This window comes from Palaemon carinicauda, chromosome 12 (genome assembly GCF_036898095.1).
Source record: "Palaemon carinicauda isolate YSFRI2023 chromosome 12, ASM3689809v2, whole genome shotgun sequence".
In the NCBI taxonomy this organism is placed as follows: Eukaryota; Metazoa; Arthropoda; class Malacostraca; order Decapoda; family Palaemonidae; genus Palaemon; species Palaemon carinicauda.
In genome coordinates, this window is record NC_090736.1 from 108,144,646 (window position 1) to 108,152,145 (window position 7,500).

Here is a 7,500-nt window from a genome sequence, read left to right on the forward strand (position 1 = left end):
AGATATATCACGCAACAAATGAACTGTGACGCAAAAGCAGCTATGAGAATTATCTAGAAACTCTTGGTCTAGAATATGATGACGTTTTTAATTACAGAGTTTATATTTTACGTTCATATATAATAGGTAAAAATAACATTCTTATCAATCCTATAATATAATATTCAAAAAATTTATGTATATATAGCAATGCTTCTGTATAATAAAGTCATGATGCAAAATACCCGCTACCTTATCATATTAGCATCATTCAGGATGTGCTTAGATACAGTGCTATCGTGTCTGTCTGAAAAAGTAACTCTGGCCTAATAAGAGGATTACTGCAGAGCAGAATTAGCCAACGTAAATAAGTTCATCTCAGGTTTAACTAGTTAGTCGTAATGGCTGATGTCATAATATGTCATGGTGTAGAAATTAGGTGACCTTTCTTTTATTTTGGGTAACATGGGACGCGATATCCCAAATTAACCAAAATCAGCCGTTATGCCATGCGAGGCCTTGAATCATTAATGTGTGAGTCTGGCATCATCATCATTCTCCATCAAGAGTGATGTGATGCCATTGCATAGTTATCATCTGGACAGCATTCTTTGGTAATTTACCTGATCTTATCAGAACATGGATATATACTTTGCAATTCACCTAGCCTCTGTATGTATTATAACAGCTACATAAGCGACAATAAAATATTACACTATCTTTAGGTCTGTAAATGTAAAAAAGGAAGACACTTTTAATTGCTTTGTCAAGAAAAAAATAGTTCCTTTTCTCCTTAAAGATATTTTATCGCCTCAAAAGTGGAATTTTAGAAGTTATTACATTTATAATTCTAATCCCCTGTGCTTTAGAATATGAATTTAATTTCTCACTCGGTTATCGAGAAGTTATCCTAAACTGTGACGAGGACTTTACTACAGTTGGAGGAGTCGGAATGTTGGAAAGTTAGTTTATAATTCAGTGAGTTCGAACTACTTTTTTATGTTTCCATATACAATCTGTTTCTTCCTCAGATTAATGGAAATTTAGGAAAAAACATTTTGACACTATTTCTTAAACATTATTTACTGAAGCCTCATAGTGTAACTTTACATGTTTTGACATGATAGAAATTTTATTCTTCATTTGCTTTTCCAGAAGTATATCGGTGATAAGACACATGATCTATTGACATGTTATTGATGGTGAGTGTTTTAAAATTTGTGCCTAATCATATATTTTATAAAATATTTTCTGTAGTATTTTGTGTAACATTTACCCTAGTCAGTAAACAACTCCCCTTTCGAAATTAAAAAGATTGTGTTAAGACTGTTATGGATTTACTTTGAGTATCTATAGAATAATATTTGCACGAGTTGAAATCAGACATGATTACTGATATAAAAAATAAATAAATAAATAAATCTTTAAGGTCTTTATTCCTCCAAGATTTGCTTGCTGGGGGAAAGATGTTGTAGGGAAAAAATAGTTTATTTGTATCAACTAACCATTTCACACCCAATATTGTATTTTTTTTTTCGCAAATATCTTAAAAGCTATTAGTCAGACAGCTATGATAGTCTAACCCAAGGTACCCAACTCTACTGTAATATTGTAGTTGGTCAAACTTACATGCTCTATATATATATATATATATATATATATATATATATATATATATATATATATATATATATATATATATATATATATATATTATTACTAGCCAAGCTACAACCCTAGTTGGAAAAGCAAGATGCTATAAGCCCAAGGGCTCCAATAGGGGAAAATAACCCAGTGAAGAAAGGAGATAAGGAAGTAAAGAAATAATGAGAATAAATTAACAATAAATCATTCTAAAAACAGTAACACCGTTAAAAAAGATATGTCTTCTATAAACTATTAGCAACGTCAAAAACAGATATGTCATATATAAAACATAAAAAGACTCATGTCAGCCTGGTCGACATAAAAACATTTGCTCCAACTTTGAACTTTTGAAGTTCCACTGATTCATATATATATATATATATATATATATATATATATATATATATATATATATATATATATATATATATATATATATATATATATATATATATATGTGTGTGTGTGTGTGTGTGTGTGTATATATATATATATTTATATATATATATATATATATATATATATATATATATATATATATATATATATATATATATATATATATATATATATATGTGTGTGTGTGTGTGTGTGTGTACATATATATATATATATATATATATATATATATATATATATATATATATATATATATATATATATATATATATATATATATATATATATATGTATGTGTGTGTACATATATATATATATATATATATATATATATATATATATATATATATATATATGTATGTATGTGTGTGTACATATATATATATATATATATATATATATATATATATATATATATATATATATATATATATATATATGTATGTGTGTGTACATATATATATATATATATATATATATATATATATATATATATATATATATATATATATGTTATCCTGCCCTTCATCAGTTCCTTTCTTCCCCCTATTTCAGTTCATCATTATCATCATCTCCTCCTACGCCTGTTAACGCAATGAGCCTCAGTTAGATTTCGCCAGTCGTCTCTATCTTGAGCTTCTAAATCAATACTTCTCCATTCGCCATCTCCTACTCCACGCTTCATAGTCCTAAGCCATGTAGGTCTGGGTCTTCCAACTCTTCAGGTCTAGGTGTTTCAACTCTTACCCTATCGAGAAACTCCCACAATTCCCCTCTGCACCCCTATCCGCCTATCTCTTGTCCCTTGTCCCACTTCATCCTCCTTCAAAGTACATCTCTCTCTCTCTCTCTCTCTCTCTCTCTCTCTCTCTCTCTCTCTCTCATTTTGCTGAAGTTGTGTGAAGCCCCTCAAGTTTACAATTAATCATTTCGCTTATCATTGCCAGTTATTTCTTCATTCGTTTGTAAGGATCCTTCCAAATATAGCCGAGTGTCTTTTCGCATATTATTTATGTTAAAAATACATAATTAAGATGATTTCGAAATGAACTAACTATATTTGCGGTTGATTATCTCTCTCTCTCTCTCTCTCTCTCTCTCTCTCTCTCTCTCTCTCTCTCTCTCTCTCGCTTCCTTTGACCGGACAAGGGAGAACAAACAGGCACATTCTAAAAATAGAGATTGCATCTGTTCCCCTTCACAGCGAATTAGTTGTTAGCCGACCCTTGCTGGCCAAAGATAGGGTGGAGAGGGAAAGACATGATTGTGTATTTTCTTCAGGATGTTTGCATACCATTAAAACTGGATGGCTATTGCAAGGTAATCCTCATCATACAGAAGTGGAATCATTCAAAAGATTCTCTCTCTCTCTCCTCTCTCTCTCTCTCTCTCTCTCTCTCTCTCTCTCTCTCTCTCTCTCTCTCTCTCTCTCTCTTTTCCATACTCATGGTTATTCTATACTAATTTCGGTCAATTAATTTTGCAAACATATGTTGTATTTGATAACAAGCCAATGGTTAATGGACATGACTACTTGGCTCAGTTGGTAGTTTAAGTTCCAGTATTTAAGCGATAAACAATAAATGTTCATTATATACTAGATTCGAAAGTTGTTTGTCGCTGGGTACTGAAAGTATGCTACACTCTTGCTGCACCTGGCCATTTTTTTAGATGGCCATGTGGGTTTATAAGTGTGATTGCTCCATGACATTTTGATATGATCAACTGAAAATTAAAAGAAAGCGTGACGGGTAATTCCTGTCAATTATTCTCTTTGTTCATAGCTTTACATTAAAAATCCTAACTTTTATAAATGTTATGAAATTCTATTGATATTAATACTATGATAACTACCATGAAGCGCAAGTGCCCCTTACTAAACGAATTTCATTTAAATATACTTTACTTTTCTGTCTTTCCACAAATCCTATATGAACTCATGTCCCATATGATTGGTCGAACCACAAACTCCTACTTAGCAACCGAGACTAAGGGATCTCTTGCTATTGCATATTTCAATGCTACCACACCCTTCACTACACCACATGTCTTTGATAACTTCACTATTGTTGTCAGTCAACTTTATTTTTTTTTTTTCCATGTAATGTTTGCTGTAACGGAAAACTTCACTTGGGTTACCTTGATCAAAGAATTCAGTAGGGCTGATATTATTCTCATTAAAACCTCAGAGACAGTGATTTGGCAGGGATTATACTACATGGGATTCCAACATAGAACATCAAAAAGAAAAACATATGTACAAGAAAATCCCTTGTTACTGGTTGCCACTGCATTGAAGCTCTTCAATCACTGAAGTATTGCCGATATGAGAGAAGATTGTGCACGTAGATGAAAAGTGTTTCAACACACGTATGTCACACACCCATTGCGACTTATATAACTCACGGGCCACCTGGTGAAGGATAGTGGTTTTGTGGATCACTCCTTTCCATGTTTCCATGTGGAGACAAAAACGGGTTACTACCATGAGGAGAAGAATAGAAGGCTTTTCATCCATTAGCTCACTTCTCAGTTTTTGCCCGTGTTGGAGAAGCCATCAGTTATTGTATTGGAAACTAAGTCTTATAATAAAAGAAATAAAACAATCTTGTTGCCCCACCATCACCACCAACAAAGCTGGTCTTGTAAACTGGTTGTGAAAAAGGAAAATACCTTTCACACTGCATGCCATTCCTCGTTATGTGTTACGAATATGGAAGAAAAACAGACAACAGCCTCAGTCTAATGTTAATAACCTCATCCGATATTGGGGGCCATAAACTACTCCGACTTCTAAAAGGACACCCTGAACTCTAAGCCTTATAACAGGTGTTGGGGTACATGAAAAGATATGGGCACTCCTTATTACAACACTCTACTCGTGCCCGCTTACAGCCAGGTCAGAAAAAAGCAAGACTTTGTGCAACTACGGATATTTGGGAAGTTGGTGATCGGCAAACCATGAAGTTTGAGGAGGATTATTGGTCCTTTAATGCTGAGGATATGCTATTACTTGACAGCGATGACCATTATATTATTATTATTATTATTATTATTATTATTATTATTATTATTATTATTATTATTATTATTATTATTATTATTATTATTACATGATGACCTACAACCATAGTTGAAAAAGCAAGATGAAATAAACAAAAGGACTACAACAGAGAAAAGAAAGAATGGGAAATCTATGAATTCTTTTGTGTATCTTTACCCAATGATTCAATGAGTAATAGTAATCTTAGAATCTCACTTACACCTTCTAATTGTAAAATATCTATGGGCATTGCCCCATATATCTCATAATATTATATAAACAATCGAACACGAGGGCAAAAAAACAAACATACAATCTAAGATCTTAGATATGATTTCTCAAGACAATTCTTGTACAGCAGATGAATGTTGAATGAGGTTAAACATCATACCAAATCAGATAATTGTTGGCGAATGCATACATGCACAATCACACACACATACACACATTTATATATATATATATATATATATATATATATATATATATATATATATATATATATATATATATATATACAAGTGTCTTGTTTAATTCAGATGAGAGAGAGAGAGAGAGAGAGAGAGAGAGAGAGAGAGAGAGAGAGAGAGAGAGAGAGAGAGAGAGAGAGAGAGAGAGAGAGAGTAGTCGGAAGGGGAGGAGAAAGGAATGGTAGTGGGGAAGGGTGACAGAAAGATGGGTGCACGAAGGGTTTAGGGTGGGGGGTTGTTTGTTGGAGAAAGAGGGATCTGGTGAAAGGGAAGGCGGTAAGTAGTCTCATCCAAACTCTCATCCATGATTATTATATTCTCACAGACTCCAGCTTGAAATCATGATACAATTCCATAACTATATAATTTGACTAACTCATAGAGCACCACCAATTACGACGATGATTATAAACATGGTGTTAGGCTTTACTGTCATAACTGTTACTAATAGCCTTTAAAAAAAAAAAAAAAAAAAAAAAGCTACATGGTGTCTAGAAGTTTTAGGACTCCATACTGGTAAGCTAGTAACCAACAAGCTATAGTTTTTACAAGTGAACAGGGATTAGAAATATCTAAGTTTTGACTGATACAATATATATATATATATATATATATATATATATATATATATATATATATATATATATATATATATATATATATATATATATATATATATATATATATATATATATATATATATATATATATATTATTTTACAATATTATCTAGATTATTGCAGGTTTATAAAGGCCGCTCATGAATGGAAGGGGAATGGGACAGTGACATTGCCTGGTCTTTATGGTTACAAAATATTTAAAGTTTTGGTGCTGATTTCTTTTTTGAATGTAGCTCCTGAAAAAAAAAATCAAACATAACCTTTTTGACACTACTGTTGGATACGGACAAATGGTTGCTAAAGCTCCTGACTTTTAAATAAACCTTTCTCTAATTTATTTTTCAAACAAATAACAGAGTATTCAGGTATTCTCCCTATTTTGTTTACTGTTCCTAAGTTATGACTCTGAAAAGAATATTTAGATAAATGATATTGGTTCAACCCGATATGTAATCTTTGATATGGACATAAATTTTATGATTACTCTTTTGTAAATTATTCTTGGATGTGGCTAGACTGTCTTGAAATAATATATGAAACAATTTCAACTGCCTGGATATTTGAGCTTAAACCTTTCCCTTAAAAAGACGATGAGCCGTTTCTTTAGGTGTATTTAAATTGCTGTACCACTTTGCTGATATAGACACTTGGTTGAAAATACTGTGTATCTATGTTTTATGTCATGATTAATCATTGTCTCTAGAAATATACGGTAATTTATAAAGAATTTATAAACTTAGTAGCTCTTCAATTAAATTTGATATTATGAAGCTAGCAGATCGATTTATTTCACATATTCAAACAAATTTTAAAAATATTTTTCTTTATTGTAGTTACTTTGCTTATTTCTTAACTATGAAACTGGAAAGTAATTTTCTTCGGAAAATAACCAGTTAGTATAATCATTATTTACTGGTAATTGTGGAATTTTCGATGTGATACTTGATAGTTTAAAGATTGATCAACTTCCGGCAGTCCACAAAAGATTTGTTTTGAAATCACTTCATTTTATCACAGGATAACTACGGGGAGGACTGTTCCAAAGTATTGTGATTACGGTAAAATACTATGTCACACCTTTGTTAATTCCAAGGGGAGAATGTGCATAGGTCTCACAACTTAAGAAAAATAATCGACCATTTATACGATTATCTTGCGTAGATTTTCTCATCACTAAATTATATTTGTCATTTTAAACCTTTGTAAAATATTAGCTATTCAGAGTTTTGAGGAAAAATAACAGTCAGTCTGACTTATTTTACTGTTGAAAATTACTTCCGAAATTAAATGGTGGATGATAGTGGGAGCTTTTCTGTGGTTACAATAGACAGCCATAATGTTT